Source organism: Panthera leo, chromosome B4, assembly GCF_018350215.1.
Source record: "Panthera leo isolate Ple1 chromosome B4, P.leo_Ple1_pat1.1, whole genome shotgun sequence".
In the NCBI taxonomy this organism is placed as follows: domain Eukaryota; kingdom Metazoa; phylum Chordata; class Mammalia; order Carnivora; family Felidae; genus Panthera; species Panthera leo.
In genome coordinates, this window is record NC_056685.1 from 112809753 (window position 1) to 112829632 (window position 19880).

A 19880-nucleotide genomic window follows, 5' to 3' on the forward strand; every position below is an offset into this window, starting at 1 on the left:
ATTTCTACTCTTATTTCTGTCTGAATCTGCAAACCTTTTTGTAAGATTTGATTACTCAAGCAGCTATGTATAAGTTTACAGTACAATGATCACTTGCTACGTAATGCAAAGGATAAGGAGTTTTTTGTTTTTTGTTTTAATAAATAAAAGATTCCCTCTCAGGTTGAATTGTTTAGCACAAACTGAAATATGTGCTATGTGGATAAATAGCTATTTTCCAGCATACTCTATTTGTTATAATTTGGGAAAAGTCCCAGATCTCTATATAATAGTGGAACCTTTTCGTCTGTAACTATATCTAACATTAGAGGCAGAAGTTTTAGCAAAATATTTTCAACCGCCAGGTGTCCTGCCTTTATTCAGTGAATAACACAGAAGTGTCAACTAAAAAGTTAAGAACATAGCATATGGACAATTATTTCAAAGAAATATATTAAGTCAGTAAAATTAGATACAATTTTGAAGATGAATAAGACTCTGTTTTGGCAATGATGCAGAGAAATGTATATGACATATATCATACATTGTTGGTAGAAATATTTTTCAGCTTAACATTTAAAACATTAAAGAGTTGTGTGGGTTTTACCCCAGCAGTTGAATCCTAGAGAAAAATTTGCACTTAGGCAGTTAGATATAATGCATATAAGGAAGATTATTGTAGCACTGTTTGTAACGAGGAAAAAGTTGTAAGATTTTATCAAAAGAACAAGTATTTTAAAGGTATGCTGTACCTACATAGGCAAATGCCTTGTGGTCATAAAATTTAAGTACTTTGCAATCATTGGAAAAGGTACACCTATTGATGGGTACTGACATGAAGAGTTTTTTCAGTGTATGTTGAACGAATAAAAGCAAGATACCAAAAAGAATGGACAGCATGATCTCATTTGCTTAAATATGGCAGCCGCATTGATTTGCAAATAGAGAATAAAAACAGCAAGAACCACACTAAGCAGGAAACAGGAGTTATCCCTGATGTGCATTTAGAAAGGAGAAAAAGGAAGATTAAAATTTTCACATACTATTTGACTTTTTACAACTAGAATGTGCCTTTTGCGACTCATAAAATAATCTATGGTTTCTACATATAGTTTCTAACTGTAAATGGTACAGTTTATAGATTTAATAGTGCCATGTAATTGATTTCATCTGGCTTTATGATGAGGAACCAATATTTTCACATCAGTGACGTAGCTGAGATGTTTTACTAACCTCCCTCAGTCATTGTTTATGTGAAAAACTAATTTGACTGGTCAATCATGTGATTTTTTTTTCCAAATAGAGTGGTTGTTTTATGGATTTATATTCCTCAAAAATCAGTTAGATGATTCAAATAAGCAATATGTATAGTTTCTCTATCTTCACGTTGCTACAGGTGTTTCAAAAATTTTTATTGTAAGTATAAACAGTGCTTCTGAATATTACCAGAGTTAGTTGGATGGGATTTAAAAAAAAAAAAAAACCATAATGAAATTGCCCTTTAATATAAGATCAGTTATTTAGTGAAATAATCAAACCATATGTGTTTAGCCTTTACTTATATCTTACAGAATATTTGCATTAAGCCCTAGCATAACATGTGTTTCATAAGATAATCACTGGCATTAATCACCCAGGAGAAAGCATTATGCCAGGAGTATTGTAGGCACTGAATAAATACTTCCCAACTTCTTCATTTTTATTGACCATCAACAGGACACTGCCTTTTGACATCCTTTGTATTCATGAAAAATCTACTTCATTAAAGAAAGAAAAAGTGTAGTGTTCAAAATAATAAAAATAAAAGCCTCTGCCTGTGTTCAGATATAGGAGCAGAAACATGATGCCTTGGACAATTTATTCTGGCCTCATTTAAGCACGTCTCTCATAACTATGACTTGGAGCTCGGTAAGCACTAACTAAGCAGCACGCCAGGACTTAATACTGTCGGTGTCTTGTATTTCTTTTCTGCTCATGATTCTCAATTTTTCATGACTTTTCATTGTTACCAGTAAAGGTAAAAATCCTTGGCATATAAAGAAAAAAAAAACCCAAAACCATGCCCATCCTGCTCCACATCCCTCAAATGATAAAAGATTAACCTGGATGAACATATTCAGAATTTTACTGTCAGAAAATCTGGAAGGAAGTTTTTGTTTTTGTCTTGAATTCCAGCATGCATGTGTATCTGGGTCATTTAAAAAAATATTATTTAACCTTGAATTTCCTTCTAAGTCCTCATCTAGCCCTGCCCCACTGATTTCAGACGCGTTTTTCTTTCTTCTTGAAATCCATCTCCAGGGACGCTTGGGTGGCTCAGTTGGTTGAGCATCTGACTTTGGCTCCGGTCATGATCTCACATGATCTCACAGTCCGTGGGTTCGAGCCCCACATTGGGCTATGTGCTGACAGCTCACAGCCTGGAGCCTGCTCCGGATTCTGTGTCTCCGTCTCTGTCTCTGCCCCGCCCCTGCCCCCGCTCTGTCTCTCTCCCTGTCTGTTTCTCTCTCTCAAAAGTAAAAATAAACATAAAAAAATTTTTTTTTACACTTTATTTACTTTTGATAGACAGAGACAGAGCACAAGTGGGGAAGGGGCAGAGAGAGAGGCAGACACAGAATCCGCAGCAGGCTCCAGGCTCTGAGCTGTCAGCACAGAGCTCCACGCGGGGCTCAAACTCACAAACCGCGAGATCTTGACCTGAGCCGAAGTAGGACGCTTAACCGACTACGCCACCCAGGCGCCCCTAAAAAAATTTTCTTTAATAAAGAAATCCATCTCCTTGATCCATCTCAGCATACCTCACCCTACCCAGGATATTCTTCATTTTACCCTTTGCTGGCTGACTCCAATTCCTTCAAGACATAGCTGCTGACACTGTCTCTGCCAGGAAGACTTGCCTAATATCAACTTCTTGGGTTAGATGTCCTTTCTTTGTGTTCCATATGAGCATCATGAACACAGATCTATTCTTACAAGTATTTATTTATTTGTTAACCACTTATTTATGTGCCTCTCTCCTCACTAAACATCAGCTGATTTGTTGAATGAATGAATGAATGAATGCATGAATGAGTGAATGAATGAGTGGAAGAACATTTATTTCAACTTTTTGCCTATTTCAAGTTCTTAGAATCATTTCTCAAATCTTTATATGCATTAATATATACTGTTCATATGATACAGTGCAAGCTAGTGAACTAAGAACCAAACAGAATAAATTATGTTTTAGTAGAAGGCTATTAATTTATCTTTTTGAAAATACCATTGATGAGACCAAAATCGCCAAAAGGAAGAGTGGCACTGAACGATGCTCACCACCAAGCAGTCTTTATTTAATTGGCATTTAAGGCATTTTCAAAGGATGCTTGGTCAAAGAGATGTATAGTAGCCTTATGCTGAGCACTATTTAATTATTTCAGTCCTCATCTGTCACATTAGCACTCTCCTGTCTCATTTTCGGTGCCCCCAAAGCAATGCAGTTGATGGATTATGGAAAATAAATCTAGTGTGGAAATACTGATAATTTGCTCAAGGTCAAAAAAAAAAAAACAGGCAACAGTAATTTGCAACTACTAAATTGCTAGATGTAGTGCTTTGGCTTGCTGTTCTGTAACGGGAGGGGGACTTGACAAGAGTCAAGACTCCTTAGAGAAATATGCAAATCAAAAATTTGCCACCTTTCTAAATCCTTTTAATCCATCAGTTAATCTCAACAATGACCTACTTTTCAGAACATTGAATATGCTTGGCTACCTAATCACATTATCTCACTTCTCTTCTGCAAACTTTGAAGTGGGAATGATATATGTATAAATGAAAACATTGATAAAGCACAGCTGTCTGTCATATTTCCAATCTTCTCAGAAAAACAAGTGATTTATAGCGTGATGAGATCAAATCTTCCTCCATGGCATGCTAATGGCTGTATTTTAAAACACAGTTAGCGGAACTCATGCAAGAGCCCAGACTGATGACATTAACGTCAAATCTTTGAACAAATCTAGTTAATGTGAAAGCAGAAAAGAAAGATGATCTCATTTTCGAAACAACAATAAAAATGATGCTGTTTAGTAAGGAATTGAGACCATGAGAGTTTGGTGTTATATCTTTGAGCTTGCCTTTTATTAGCCAACTTTCCACTGTAAAATACATTAAAAATTCATTTATGGAGAATGTAGCTCAGAACTGTTATAAAGAGGGTGCTTTGCTGAGAAAGAATCATGACATAGTTAGCCTGCTCTTGCCTTTACATCCAGAAGCATTTACTGAAAACCTGTTAAGTCCCTACTACTGTGCAAGGGGCTATGAAGAGACTACAGAGATAAGGAAGAACATATCTTGCCTGTAAGTGTTGGTAGGTGGGGAATCCAAGATATATAAACACAACTCGTTAATATATATGTATGTTAATATAAACATATACATCTTATTAAAAAGATTATCTTATGGTGAATGTCTTAGTTCAAGTTCTTTAGAAGCAGAAGCTAATACACAGATTTTTAATCAAATAAAACTTATTGAGGATCTCTTTTAGAAGAAAGAAGGTGATTGGGGCACCTGGGTGGCTCAGTTGGTTAAACTTCCAACTTGGGCTCAGGTCATGATCTCACAGTTTGTGAGTTTGAGCCCTGCATCTGGCTCTGTGCTGACAGCTTGGAGCCTGGAGCCTGCTTCGAATTCTGTCTCTCTCTCTCTCTCTCTCTGCCTCTCCCCCACTCGCACTCTGTCTGTCTCTCTCTCTCTCTCTCTCTCTCTCAAAAATAAATAAACATTAAAAAAAAAAAAAGAAGAAGAGAGAAGGTGATGGAAGCAGGATAAAACAGAGGAAAAGAAAACAAGTATATAGTTTTAGATAGAGACTAGTCATTCAGTCTGATCACATGGGCATGTTTTGGAAGAAGAGGACACTGTAGAATGTTTCCCACTTTGAGGGAGGACTTTTGTATCCCATGCCAGTCAGTCATGGGCCAACGTCTGCCTCTGGATATGTAGGGGGTGGGGCAGCAGTGCCTCCTGGGTAAAATAACTCCCATTTGTCTAAAGGCAAATAAATCTTTAGTAGAGTGGACAGCTGTGAGTTGTCATCAGTCAACACATTAGCAGAGAAAAGGTGTACTGGCTGTCAGGGCAGGATCGTGGTGGGCCACCAACATAGTATCATAGTATTTAAGTATTGTTAATTTTATATCATAGTTTTTAAGTCCCAGAATATCAAGGAGAAACATCATTTAAGTATATTTCATCTTCTTTATGAGGAACAGGTTAGTCTTATTTCAGTTTTACACACACAGTTGTATCATGTTAGGTGGAATTATGACCTCACTATTGTCTTTACTTGGAGATTAAGCATGTTCCTGGATAACATTAGGATTTGAATTGATAGATTTGGTAAATTAGATTGCCCTCCCCAATGTTGGTGGGCATCACTCAATCTGTCAAAGGCATGAATAGAACAAAAGAAAAAGGAGGAATGCACTCCTTTTTCCCTTGTCTCATTGCTTGAATTGAAACACCTCATCTTCTCCTGCTCTCAAACTAAGATTACACCATTATCCACTCTGGTTCTTAGCCTTTGGACTCAGACTGAATTATACCACTGGCTTTCCTGGGTCTTTGGCTTGCAGATGCACACCATGGGACTACTCAGCCTCCAGAAACCTGTGAGCTAATTTCCTACTTTCTTATTTAATAATTAAAATAATAATAATTATTATTATATTATAAATATATATTTAATACATAAAGTATATATTTAATATTTTAAATATATTTTATATAATATTATATATAATTAGATTTTAAATATATTTAAAACATTAAATATACATTTAAATGTTTATATTAAATATAAATTTAAAACATTAAATATGTATATATGTAAATATTTTAAATACATATTATGTAAATAATATAGTAAATATTATATAATTAATTATATAAATTAATTATTATTATTATTATCATTATCATTATTATATTCTACTTGCTTATTTCTCTGAGGAACTCTGGCTAATACATCTGTGAATATTACCTTACATAGCAAAAGGGAGTTTGTAGCTGTGATTAAATCAGTGGTCTTAAAAGAGGAAAATTATCCTGGATTATGCAGATGGGTACTGTGCAATACAAGGATTCTTACAAGATGAAAGAGGAAGTCAGAAGAGTGAGAATCAGAAAAGGAAATATGATGATGAAAACAGATATCACAGTAATTCTTCATTTTGCAGATGTGGGGGTCATTAAGCAAAAAAATGCAAGCAGTCTCTGGAAGCTAACAAGAACAAGTCTCTAGAAGCTAAATAACAAGAAATGGATTCTTCCTTATAGCTTCTGGAAGGAACATAGCCCTATGTCACCCTACTAACTTTAGCCCAATCAGAGCCATTCCCAACTTTTGACCTCTAGATGGTAAAAAAATAAATTTTTGCTGTTTTAGGGTCCCAGAATTTTGGTGATTTGGTACAGAAATAAACATTTTGTGATTTCTACAGTAGAAGGAGTCTGATGTAATCCACCTGCCAACATATGGCTGCCTGGTTTCCTTAAAGCACGTTACCCTATTTAAGACGCAACTTTAGTCTTTGTTCCTGTCAGATCAGACATCCAGCTGCAGCAATCATTAGAACAACCTTGGTTGCAAGGAACCCAAGCTGTTGAGTCAATGCATAGCCTCTATTTTTTACTATCATGGTGATAAAATTCATGAACCCATTTTGCTAGCACTGAGATGTCTGAGGACAGAAGCTTACTGACCTAAACTAGTTGATTATTCTCTCCACTTGGCGATTTAGTGCCTCTTCTAAATTTCCACGCAGTGGTTTATTGCCTCTTGTACAATGGCAATCACCAATGATGCTTACACTTTGTGTCCATTCCCATAAATTTATACACTTGTCTCTTCCTCAAACCTCCTTCTCCCCAAACGTTTAGCCTCACTCATTAGAGGCCCTTGACCAATCAGCTAAGTCATTACTGCTCATGATTGTAGGCATACTCTTTGAAAAATACACTTCTACTCCACATAAAGTGGATGGCCAGATATACTTCCCGATAGTCTCACAATTGGTAGGCTTTTCCTGTATTCTAGGACCATCCCTGACTGGAGCTTTGTTTCAAGAATAACCAATTTCTATCTTGTACCCATAACTCAGGTTGGCCCACTCATGAACTCAGTTTGGGACTTTTCCTCCTCTGTCAACTAGTCATAGTTCATGAAGCCATGGTTATGAGCAGAGGGAGTGGCATCATGCAATAATTGGTGACATGAATTTCTGGGCCACCTCTTTGTTTATATACACTACTATAATTTCTGGCCTGCTGAGTTCCAACCCCTGCTGTACAATATCCATCTTATGATAAATTGCTGATCAGCCTACCTTGCCTGACAGCTTGATAGGTCTCATAATAACCAGAAGGTAAGGGTTACTTGATTTCCCACAGTCAGGCACTCGGCTTCTACTCAGGCCCTGCAGCATGTCATGAGCTATTTTTCAAATGATATATAAGTTCTTTGCTGCAGATGGCATGGCCTAGTTCCATAATGTTAGATTTCTGTGCTGTGATTCTCCTACTGGTCTTGCCAGGGGCTCTATTTGGCATCTTTCTCCACCATAGATACCCCTAGTACCATGGTACTGCCAGGTCATATGCCTCAAGTGGCATGGCTGCTGAAATTTATTATACCAGCCCTTTTTGCTCTGACCTGACTTGGAATAAACAGTCTTACATATAATCCAATAATTTTATCAGAGCAGTAGTTACGCGTTTGAAATATGTTGTCTACCAATGGAAATCAGTATCAATGGGCCAAAGTTTTAGGAGAAACGAGTATTAGCATAATTGCAAAATATCTTTCCCAAGATGTTTATCAATTGCAAAGAGAAATATAGTAACTTTATAGTGGAAAACTGAGTAGACACCACTCTCATGAAATGATCAAGATTAATATACTAGCATTAAGACATGCTGAAATCTTGGACTCTCTGACATCATGCACTGAGAAGGACATAACTCTTCTGTGGTGTGATTGCCAAAAAAGTGTACAACCTCAATCTGATGATGAGAAAATATCAGACTAATCCAAATATTTTACAAAATAACTGACCAGTGCTCATCAAAAGTGTTAATGTCATGAAAGATGAGGAAAAATACAAATAAAATATAAATATAAATAAAAGATATACATATAAAGATATAAATATAAATATAAAAATCACAAATTAGAAGAGACAATGGAGAATGATAACTAAATGCAGTATGAGACCCTGAAAAGGATCCTGGAAGAGTAAAAGAAACATTGGGGGAAAAAACTGGTGCAATTCAAGGAAGGTTCAAGTTTAATTAATAATATTCTACCAATGTCAATTTCCTGGCTTTGATAATTGCACAGTGGTTGTGTCAGTTATAATTAGAGGAATAAGACTATGAGGAACATGTGAATTCTCTGTAGTACTTTTGTAACTTTTGTAAGTTTTGTTGTAAATCTAAAAATATTTCAAAATAAAAGGTACAAAAACATATATGAAACAAATTAACTGGATTAAATACTCCATTTTTTTTTTTAAATTTAAATCCAAGTTAGTTAACATATAGTGTAATAATGAGTTCATGAGTAGAACTTAGTTATTCATCACTTACATATAACACCCAGTGGTCATCCCAACAAGTGCCCTCCTTAATGCCCATCATCCACTTACCCCATCCCCCCACCCAACACTCCGCCAGCAACCTTCAGTTTGTTCTCTTGTATTTAAGAGTCTCTATGTTTTGTTTCCCTCTCTTTTTTTATCTTATTTTTGCTTCCCTTCCCCTATGTTCATCTGTTTTGTTTCTTAAATTCCATATATGAGTGAAATAATATATTTGTCTTTCTCTGATTTATTTCACTTAGCATAATACACTCTAGTTCTATCCATGTTGTTGCAAATGGTAAGATTTAATTCCTTTTGATCACCGTAAATACTCCATTTTTTTATCCAAATTGGATAAAAAGCAAACCCAACTACATGCTGTTTACTAGAAACACATTTTAAATATCACATGTAAATAGGTTGAAATTGAGCACCATAAGCACAAGAAAGCTAGTGTAGCTAAACTAATATCAGACAAAAGATATGATAAGGAATATTGCCAGAGATAAAAAGAGATATTTCATAACAATGAAAGGGTCACTTCATCAAGAAGTTACAAAAATCCTAAATGTGCATGTCTTAATAAAAGAGCTGCAAAATATATGAAGCAAAAATTGAGAGAAATAACAGAAGAGTTAAAAAAATCCAGCTATAATTGGAGATTTTAATAACTCTAAGTAATATTTAGGAAAAAAGTGGATCAGTATATCAGTGAAAATACAACCTTATTTTTAAAAATTGCCCTAAATGACATTTTTAGAATACAATGCTCAACAACTGAAGGTAGTGAAGTAGGATGAAAATCTTAAAATAGGGAAAGTCTTAAGAGACTGACCATGCAGATCTTTTACATTAAGATAAAGACTTTGTATTTAACTCAAAAGCAATGAGAAGATATTAAAGAATGTTATCAGGGATGTGAATGATATAAGTGAATTCTAGATTGCCTGTTTACCAAAATCCAGTCCAAATATCATCATGTGAGTGTTAAGCAACACATTTAAATGGGTTTGGGTCATGAAGAAGATTCTAAAATCAAAATGAGAAAGTAGATTATCAATACCAAATCATTTTTAACATGTAAAAGTTAAAACTTTACTTTTTAAAAAATTAAAGAAGGAGGTTTTTGATAATTCTTAGGTCCATTAGGCTAACTACGAATGAGTAATAAGGAAAGATTCTTTTTTTTTAACTTTTTTAAAAGTGTACTTATTATTATTAAGAGACAGAGCATGAACAGGGGAGGGGCAGAGAGAGAGGGAGACACAGAATCTGAAGCAGGCTCCAGGCTCCGAGCTGTCAGCACAGAGCCCGACACAGGGCTCGAACTCACAAACTGCAAGATCATGACCTGAGCCGAAGTCGGACGCTTAACCAACTGAGCCACCCAGGCGCCCCAATAAGGAAAGATTCTATCTTAGCGCCACCGCCAAAACACACATACACAAGAATGTGCTGTACACACACACACACACACACACACACACACACACGCACACACACACACACAGAGGAGAGCAGGAAGAACATGTCCTGGCTCAGAATCCTCCAAGATATTCTTGTAGGATGAATAAAGTTTCCCACTTTTGTTGATCTCCCTAGACCACAAACCCCACACTTCAGTCTCTTTATGATTTTGCAAAGTTTTACTCATTGCTATAGCAAGGGAATGTACAGATAATGGTTTTTATTCATTAAATGTGCTTTGAGATTAATCTTTTTAAGTACTGGATATTTCTAGGCCACTAGTCAGATGGATAACCTTCCAGGTCTCCATGTAACCTAGAGGCACATGTTTAGACCAAGTACAGTTCATTAGAAAAGAAGGGCTGAACACAGAGATTTAACAATGACAAGTTAAAATGAATTTTCTGATCCTTCTGGTCTCATAAATTTAAGGGCAGACTTAGCTCACACAAAACACTGCTTCTTCCCTGTAATTTCCTTTGCCTTTATTTGGGTCTCACAGTTTCGTGGGGCTACCCAGAAGGATCCATTTCTCGTCTTACCCCATGCCTGAAATAATCTCTTAACCTTTAGATTTCCAGTCCAAAGAAACTGACAAAGCAAAATCCAACCTGACTTGAAATGTAAATGTTGACCCAATTTTCTCTTTCATGTTGCTCCCTCAGTACTGATTTGTGTGAAATGGGAACAGATGGCAATGTGTTACTTGTGGGGAAAAAAAAATCTTTACTTCTGAAATGCTCCCCTTCACTCAATGACATATTGCCATCAATAAATGTTTCATTTGCTTCATTTAATTACTCTGGCCCAGTATCTTTTGGCCACACAAGTCTAATAAAAACTCAAATAGATTATATTATTCTGGAAAGAAAGTGGAAAAATAATGATAATATAAACCATTTGATAGAGAAATATTAGAGACTAAAAGCTTTGTGTCTTGGACTGAAGGGCAGTTGAAGAGATGGTCTCAGGGGCAAATTTCAAAATAAGCTGTGGAATTAATAACATACAACTCTGTATGTTCAGCAGCCAACACAAAGCAGGCTTGAAGCAAAGTCAGGACTGGAGTACACAAGAGAGCCTCAGTAGACCAAAGGTGTGCCAATGTTGGCTGACCCACACGGACCCCAGAGCGGGTTATTATGCGTATAAAATAGTTTACGGAGAAACAAGCCTAACATTTCAAATTCTCAAATAGAACTGAAAAAAAAAATGTTGAATTGAAAAATACAAGAGTTCTTTTGGAATCAGAGGGGAGTTCCTACGGGGATGGACTAAAGGGAACAGTCAGCTGCTTCTATTTAAAACTCCCTTGTGTGTGTGTGCTTTCCCTTGAGGAAGGGCGTGCAGAAATGTTTTAAATCCTCCAGTTTGCCAGTAGGCACATCAGGGTAGGAACTGGTTCTCTTCCTTTTATCTCCCCTTCCTTACCTTCCCTTTCTCCCCCCTTTCCTTCCTTCCTTCCTTCCTTCCTTCCTTCCTTCCTTCCTTCCTTCCTTCCTTCATACTTTTGAGGCTTACAAATTACTCCCTTGAACTTCCTTGACTGGAGGCAGCACACTGAAAAGCAGTATCTCTCCTTGTACTACTGGACATAATTGACATAAGTTCCAAATGACTTATACATTAGTGTCAGTCTGGATAATGGTGGAAACCATCTCTCCAGATGGTTCAAATGAAGGGAGTTGACACAAAGGACTACTCTTAGAATTCTCAAAGTAGAATTTCCTGATCATGGTCCCAAGTTTCAATTTCTAGAACTGTTTTGTGGCTGTATCAATGAGCTGAAATTGTGGCAGGGCAATTGTAGCAATCAGATCATCATCAACCCAATACTCCCCTGCGATCAATTTGAATACTCTTCCTAACATGGTCTGCTGATCATATTTAGGCTGCTAAGGAAGCTCTGGATGAATTATGACAAAAGACACTGGTGGCATAAAGGACAGGGTGATATTTGGGCTATCAGAACACCTAGGCTTGGGTCTTCTACCTTCAGTCGATACTGAACCTTAGGAAAGTCATTTAAGTTTCTCTGGGCCTCAGCTTCCTTATTTATAAGGTAGTGATAGCAATAGTTCTCCAAAACAGAGTATTGTTATTATTTGTCACATAGAACTAGAATAAAGGTATTGATCTTAATCTAGTGTTTGGAAGACAGGCTACCTGGTATTTTTGAATCCTTACTTTAGCACTTACAAACTATTTATTTGAGAGAGAGAGAGAGAGAAAGAATCCCAAGCAGGGTCCTCATTGTTAGCATGGAGTCCAATGCGGGGCTTGAATCTACGAACCATGAGATCATGACCTGAGGCAAAACCAAACGCCAGATGCTTAACCAACTGAGCCACACATTATGAGTTACACATTACGCAACTCTCAGTGGCCTTGCCCATAAATGGAAAGTATTGTGTGACTTAGATAATACAAGTGTTTTAAAACAGTGACCAGCACATACTTCATTTATAGAAATTTCATATATAAAAAAATGATTCTTGCAAGTATATAGACATGCATGTTTAGATTCCCATTTTCAACTCTGTCCAAAACTTTAAATCGCTTTGTTTGAAAAATTCTTATTTACAAACTTCTTTTGCAAAATGCTTAGAGAATCTCCAAAATTTTACACGTGGGAGCTGAAATTCTGAGGGATAGGTGCCGGCTCTGGTTGTATGCATTCAGTTCAGCGGGTCTGGACGTGAGTGCCGCGCCTGTGTGTGTTGTATCTGTGTTCTTCAATCTCCAGACTTCATGGCTAACGAATTTTCTCCAACAGTTTTCATCTTTTCTTTTGTTCCCAGACTCCGAGAGAACTTTCAAATTTTGTTTTTCCTCCGTATCATTGATTTGATAATTTTGACAATTTGATTCTATGGTTTATTGTTTCTAATGCCTGTTTGAATGCTGCTGCTTTAAAATGTCCTTATGAGGTGCCAGGTGGCTCAGTCAGTTAAGTGACCGTCTCTTGGTTTAGGCTCAGGTCATGATCTCACAGTCACAGGATCGAGCCCCATGTTCGACTCCTGCTTGAAGAATGGAGCCTGCTTGAGATTCTCTCTCCCTTTCTCTCTGCCCCTCCCCTGATCATGCTCTCTCTCTTCCTCTGTCAAAATAAATAAATAAACATTTGTTTTTAAATTTAAAAAAAATATCCTTATAACATTCCCTTACCTTACAAAATTTTAAGTTTTTTTTACTAGAATCTGTCAGTTTTTTCAACTAGCCCCTTTTTTAAATTGACTCCTTTTCTATTATTTCACTTTAACTCTTTTATTATAATCTATCATCTTAGCATTTTATTGAAACCATATGGCAATTGTTTTCAAGTCTGCTAAGAGCTCAGACTCTGGAGTCAGGTTCCCTGAGTTTGAACCCTGGCTTTGCCATTTACAAAGCCATATGAGCATGTTACTACTGTCTTGTCTGTTCTTGACCTGTAAAATGGGAATCATCTTATCATTACTCATGTGAATTATAAAAGGGAATATGCATCAAATATTTAAAACTCTGTTGAGGGGCGCCTGGGTGGCTCAGTCAGTTGAGCCTCCGGCTTCGGCTCAGGTCATGATCTCACGGTCTGTGAGTTCGAGCCCTCTGTGCTGACAGCTCAGAGCCTGGAGCCTGCTTCGGATTCAGGGTCTCCCTCTCTCTCTGCTCCTCCCCCCTTCATGCTCTGTCTCTCTCTGTCTCAAAATTAACATTAAAAAAAATAATAAATAAATAAATAAATAAACCTCTGTTGAATAACAGGTCTCAGAGAGTAACTAGCATTTTTCAAATGGCTCTTTTCCCCATAGCAAATATCTATAGCTGTATCTTCTATATTTATATCATATCTATATCAACACATGTACACACAATACACACATTTATGTCTATGCATATATGTGCATGTGCATATGTATCTTCTTCTGTATTATTCAGTGTTATATTTTTAGTCTTTTTTATGTTTCAGATTTTCATTTTTTTCTATATACTCCTCCTTAAAAGAAGCCTATCCAGTTCAGTGTTTCCCTATAAATAGGGTAGGAACATTCTCCCTGCTTGCCCTCTCGAGCCACCTGCCATTGTGAGAATATTCCTCTCTACCATGACATGGGTGCTGCTTGATGTCTCCACCCACTAGATACTGTCTGGTATTTCAGTCTTTGATGTGGGGTATATTTGTTGGTGTCACTGTTGGATTAACTTACTAGGAAGAATAGTATTTATCCCCAGCTAATAGATACGATCTCCTACAGCAATAAGGATAAATTAAAAATTTGGGACGCCTGGGTGGCTCAGTCAGTTACGTGTCCGACTTTGGCTCAGGTCATGATCTCCGGTTTGTGAGTTCAAGCCCCACGTCAGGCTCTGTGCTGACAGCTCAGAGCCTGGAGCTTGCTTCGGATTCTGCGTCTCCCTCTCTTTCTGCCCCTCCCCCATTCATGCTCTGTCTCTCTCTCTCTAAAAAATAAACATCAAAAAAAATTTTTAAAAGAATAAATTAAAAATCTAAACCTGTCACCTGGAAGAGTACATTGCTATGAGCATCTCTTGTTCAGCTCATTTTTACTGCTGCTTCCCCACCCCCACCTTTTCTGATTTACGGCTTAATACAGCTTATCTATTTATTTTTTTATTACTTTTTTAAAGTTTTTTAATGTTTATTTTAGAGAGAGAGGGAGAGAGAGAGAGAGAGAGAGAGAGAGAGAGCACAAGCAGGGGAGGGGCATAGAGAGAGGGAGACATAGAATCTGAAGCAGGCTCCAGGCTCTGAGCTGTCAGCACAGAGCCTGATGAGGGGCTCAAACCCACCAGCTATGAGATCATGACCTGAACTGAAGTCGGACACTAACCCATGGGGCCACCCTGGCGCCGAAATACGGCTTTTTACAGAGAAACTGTCTTCTGGTATTAGCAACGTTGACTACTGGTTTCTAGAGATACTTTTCAAGATACTACATGGTTTTAGACATTTTTCTAGGTCTGTGGATACAAAACTTAAAAATAAAGACAGTTCTTGGATCCTAGGTGTTGACAAGTTTTAAAAAGGTTTTTATGGAAGTAAAACACACACAATGTAAAATTTATCATCTTAGCCATTTTTAAGTGTACAGTTCAGTGATATTAAGTACACTCACACTGTCGTACAACCATCACCACCGTCCGTTGCTGTAACTCTTTTCATTTAAGACTAACTCTGTCCTCATTAAACAATGTCCCATCCCCCAGCCCCCAGCCCCTGGTGACTACCATTCTATTTTTTGTCTTTATGGTGTTGACTAGTCTGAGTACCTCCTACAAATGGAATCATAGGGTATGTTTTTCTGTGACTGGCTTATTTCACTTAGCATAATGTCCTCAAGGTTCATTCATGTTGTAGCATATTGTGGAATCTCCTTCCTTTTTAAGGCTGAACAGCATACCATTCACTTATCTGTTAAAAAGCATACATTTTGCTTATCTGTTAATTCACTGATGGACATGTGGGTTGCTTCCCTGTTTTAGCTCTTATGAATAATGGTGCTATAAACATGGGTGTACAAATATCTCCTCAAGATCCTACTTTCAGTTCATTTGGATATACACCCAGAAGTGGAATGATTAGCTTATATGTCAATTTTTTAAAAAATTTTCTTGAGGAACACAATTAAATTCTACAGAACATGCAGGGGTATCTGAAAACATAAACAACAATTTTATGCTAATAAATTCAATACCAAAGTGAAATGGGCAAAGTTTTTAAGACACAAATACCAAAATTTATCCAAGAAAAGGATAGCCTGAATATTCCTGTATCTATTAAAGAAATTGAATGTGTAGTTAAAATGTTTCTGAAAGACACTGTAAGGAAACTGCAGATAGATATCCTTCATGAAAATATAGGCTGCATTTTTATAAAATATGCAAGCCAAATCCCTATATATGTTTATGTAGCTTTGAATAAGGGATAGAGGAAAGAGTAGAACCATATTGTTAACTTTGAATGAGAGACAGAGGAAAGAGTAGAACCATATTGTTAACTTTGGCTAACCCAGGGATGTTAAGGATGGTGAAGAACTCATTGAGTTTTTTCTTTTTTTTACCTCTGTGTTTTACAAGTACACATTAATTTTTTTAATTTAAAAACGTAGCTTAAAAAAACCCTCAAGGGATTCCATTTCATCATTTATGGCAAGAGGGAAATTTGAATTGAGCACATCTATTTAATGCCTATTACGTTTAAGCCCCCACGGATGGTGCTGAGGACACAATAATGAATAAATAAAACTGTATCAGTCTCAATGATCCTTAACAAAATAGAATGAGATGAACAGTAAGGAATAAAGTTCATGTCTGAATGACAGTTATAATTAGTATGCATGATCACTGAGAGCATGAACTCCTCCCTCAGTTTGACAATACCTAACACAGTGTCTGGCAAATAGTTGATATTATTTAATCAGTTTTTCGTGAATGAATGAATAAATAATGTGTGTGGTACAGCGGGGCAAGAGAAAGTGGACAATTCTACCTGCAGAATGGGAAAGGAAAGAAGGGATGCATGCGTACAGGAGATGATTTAGTTAGCCTTTCTGAGTTGTAGGGAACGCCATACAAAGTAAGATGCATATGAAAAGCTGGGAATCACACGGCATGATTACCGAATGCAAGCTACTCAGCACAATTGCTGTGCCTAGTAAACAAAGATGGCTGGCTTCGGCAACAAGGCAGGAAAAGGGATAAGGAATAGCCTCATTTACCAAGATAAAACATTTACATTGGAGTTAAGAAGATCAGAAAAAAACACAGAAGTAAGGCTCTCAGAGGTAAAAGAGTATTTCTTTCTCTGACTGAATATATATATGTATCTATGCATACATGGGGACCATGACTGTTGGTCACCCTCTCTACGAAACAGTGAAATGGGAGTCAGGAAGTAGGTTCTCTATCAACAAATATATGCGAAGATAGCTAGGGTGTGAAAGAATGAAGAGAATTTGTAATTACTATATTCATTTTGTGAATCTCCTGAGTCTTCAGGAGGTGGCACCCAAAACTCAAACTCAAAGGGAATTGCTTACATTCTTACCCTGTTGTCTGGTCATGAAAGCAGCAACACATCGACTTCTTCACAAAACAATGTCATGGCTGCCTCTATCCCTCAGGTTTTTATGATAAATGGCCTCAACCCTTTCACTGAACTGGAAATTGTTTCCTACAAAATACGAACGCTCATGAGTAAGGCTGAATACACAGATAGTAGTATTCAAAATTCATTTTTATTTATGTTATAAAATTTCATCTAATTCTAAATGCAGACATTTTTGGAGACTGATAACCTAAGTATGTAATTTAGGGATAAATTCTTTTGACTTTAGAACTTCCAATTGAGACACTGGAACATTAGGAAATCTTGTTGAATTATTTTTCTCTTTTCATTTCAAAGTAAATTGTTGACTCAACAGCTCCTTATCCTTTCTATCTGTTTACAGGTATTAAGATTCAAGAGTGTGGGGGCTCTTCCCTGACCTCAAATTCCTGAAACAAGTATGAATGTGAGTCTATAAATACAACTGTCTGAGTAACAAAATTTGGTTATTTTCTATAATTCAACTTAATATCTTACATAGAGCCCCCATTATACTGACCTTAACCTTTAAAACTTTTAGGATTTCTACCTTGTGGTCATACTACAGCTTTTATTCCAGGATATTACCCAGGCATGGTATTTGGAAGGGTACAGAATGCAGGTGGGGGAGAGGGAAGCAATCTGCTTCTCAGTGATCTGTCCACATTGATTTTCACTGGAATATCCATTATCCCCATCTGCCTGGTTCCCTTCAGATCCAGGGATTCTCTGCTGTTCTGAGCCATGATTCTGGCATGGGACTTTTTTTCTTTTCTTTCTTTTTTTTTTTTTTTTTTCCAGACTGCATATGGGGCCATCTGCCTTATGTGCCCCACAGCTATTTCTTTCTCGGGTCTTGTGGCCTTCCCAGCAGCACTGTGGTGCACAGTTTTCCTCTGCTTTTGGGATACATAGACCTCTCTCTATTTAGCTTGCCATTCCTCCTCCACCCCAACTCAGAGGTCTTTTTATAAGGATATACAGTAAGGGATTGTTTTTTGTGTGCTAGTTTATTTCGAGATAATCTGTCTATCCCTTCAAATTCCTCCTTCCAAATGTTTAGACATTTTACAAACCAAAACCCAGAAAGACTTGTGGGGAGTTATAGGAAAAGAAAAAGATAGTATCTCCAAATGTTTACCCACCATGTTTTCATATATATCATAGCCATCCTTTCTGTTAGGCAACAGTAAAACTGGCAAACACAGACCTTGTCATCCATATATATCACTTTGTTAGGGGAGGGAAAAAATCGTATCATGTACCTATAGATTCAAACTCGGTTCTATTTAACCAATGCTTGTTGAACATTTGCTGTTTGTAAAGTGCTGGGCATAACGCAAAGTTGAAGAGAAACAAGATTCCTGTCCTAGAGGAATTTGCAGTCTAGTGAAGAAGAAAAACTAGAACATAAATAACAGTAATGCAAAACCTAAAATGATTAATCTGCCCACATGAGTCATAAACAAAGAGCTTTGGGAGCCCTGAGAAGGCGATTAATTTTAATCAGGGGATTGGAGAAAACTTCAGACCTAGCGCTGACTCACAGCCTACCAGTAAACAGAGCGTTAACAACTCTCTGGGCATTTCCTCAGCTCTCCGGCCTTTTGGGGTAGAGGGCTGCAGAGAATAGCTCACGGCTTCTTCAATCCCCGGACAAGAGCATGTGTGTGCCTTGGAGGGTCCAGAACTTAAAGTTAGTTTTCGCTGAGGAACTCTTCCCATACATCCTTGCTACTTCACTGTTAGAGGCCCCTCTCTGCCACTACCTACTTTTCTAAAGCTTCTGCCTTCAGATCCGTCCTTCTCCTGTCTGCTTGACTTTGGTGGTTGGTGGTGGTGGTCATAGCACTGGTGGCATTTCCTTGTTTCTGTCTCGTTTAATGTTGCCTTTAGCTCTCTTTTCTTCCGCTTTGGAGACTGATTCCAAATTCTGAACCTCTTTGCGCTTGGCATTTTCTGGCTAGCTAAATAAACTTTGTTGGTTGGCTTCAAAGAATCAGAAGCTTTAGGAAAATGAAATGGTCAATAAAGCAGAAGAAGAAAATGGGATTTCTTTTTCTTAAAAAAAACCGCTAAACCCTTAAAAGCATATTACTAAGTGTAAAAAGCCAATCTGGAAAAGTTACCTAGAGTATGATTCCAACAATATGACAAAACTGGAAAATGCAAAACTATGGAGACAGTAAAAAGATCAGGAATAAGCAGAGTACAAAAGGTTTTTTAGAGCAGTGAAGCGGCCATAATTATGGATATTTGTCGTTACACTTTCGTCAAACTCCATAGAATGTACGACACCAAGAGTGAAGAGGAATATAAACCATGGACTTTGGGTGTTAATGATGTCAGTGTAGGCTCACCATTTGTAACAAATGTACCACTCTGGTGGACGATGTTGACAGTGAGGGAGTTTCTGCATGTGTGGTGTGAGAGGATGTACAGGAAATCTGTGTACTTTGCATTAATTTTTGCTGTGAACCTAAAACTGCCCTAAAAAATAAAGTCTGTTTAAAATTTTGTTTAAGTTAGCATGCAGTGTTTCTTCCTATCTCGCCCCCCACCAGTTAGGGGCTGTTCTTACGTTCGCTTAACCATAACGGTGCCTTCTGAGTGTCTGTGCTAGTCTCTGTTCGTCAGCTTGGGGGAGTGAAATTGTCTTTCACTTTAACAGAATATAAGTGGTAGGTAAATCTTTCATTATCCTGGTC